Source organism: Microtus ochrogaster, linkage group LG5 (genome assembly GCF_000317375.1).
Source record: "Microtus ochrogaster isolate Prairie Vole_2 linkage group LG5, MicOch1.0, whole genome shotgun sequence".
Classification (NCBI taxonomy): Eukaryota; Metazoa; Chordata; class Mammalia; order Rodentia; family Cricetidae; genus Microtus; species Microtus ochrogaster.
The window spans coordinates 22239456-22240453 of NC_022031.1; the positions used below are offsets into that span (position 1 = coordinate 22239456).

Sequence of the window (998 nt, forward strand, 5' to 3'; positions counted from 1 at the left end):
TCATCTTGCTAGCCTGACACAAGTCACCGGGCTTGGCAGAAGGCACCTATATCCTCTATCATCTTGCTCGCCTGACACATGTCTTTTCTGCTTGCAAAGTGGAGAATATTCTTTTCCTTAGTCTTCTGCAGCTGACCTGAATGATAAGCAAGCATTGGGTAAGCTAAGGCTCATGGGCTGAATTCTGCCCAGCACTGATGTTATACAACCTGAAAGCAAAGAACAGGGGTCGCATTTTCTTAAGTTTGAAATAAATCAAAATAAATAAAAGAGGAAAACGATTCCATATAAATTAAAAAAAAACATGACATTCACACTGGAGTGCTTTTAGATAGTACTCTTGTTTATATCATCTTTGTATGTGTGTTCCGGTGTCTTCAGATGATGTGCATGTGTTTGCAGACAGAAGGCAGAGTGTAATCTCCAGTAACATTCCTCAGTTGCTATCGATCTTTCAAACTCTTAGTTTATTTTTGAGAGTATATGCTACAACTGCATCATCTCCCCCTTTCCCTTTCTTCCATCCAAACCCTACCATAGTACCTTCTTGCTTTCTTTCAAATTCATGGTCTCTTTTTTCATTAATTGTTCTGATATGCATATATGCATATATATATATTTCTAAATATCACCTGTTAAGTCTGTATGTCACTTTTCTTTTTAAAAAATATGAAACACTTCACAAATTTGTGTGTCACCTTTATGCTGGGGTTTGATAATCTTCTCTGTATTGTTCTACTTGTATGCTACCTGTACGTATGGTTTTAGGAATGATTATTTGGTATTGGATGATTGGTCTTCCCTGGGGCAGAACACTTCTGTTCCCATCTTTCCTCAGTTGCCCCTGGTTCTCTGTGTAAGGTTGAGGCCTCAGGCTTTGCCCTATCCATCTATGCTTGCTTTCCTTCATCTTATGTTGGTGACATTTATGGCTTTAACTTCCGACAGTCTCACAGCAAACCTTTTTTTTTTTTTTTCACAGAGTCTTTCACTAACCT

At 38.3% G+C, this 998-nt stretch overlaps 1 non-coding gene across 1 annotated transcript; it reads right to left on the bottom strand.

Annotated features, from left to right (window-relative positions):
- Positions 1-663: 663 nt before the first annotated feature.
- Positions 664-768, bottom strand: LOC113457781. The gene has a single exon (XR_003378277.1). It is a non-coding gene; the product is annotated as a U6 spliceosomal RNA (small nuclear RNA).
- Positions 769-998: the final 230 nt, after the last annotated feature.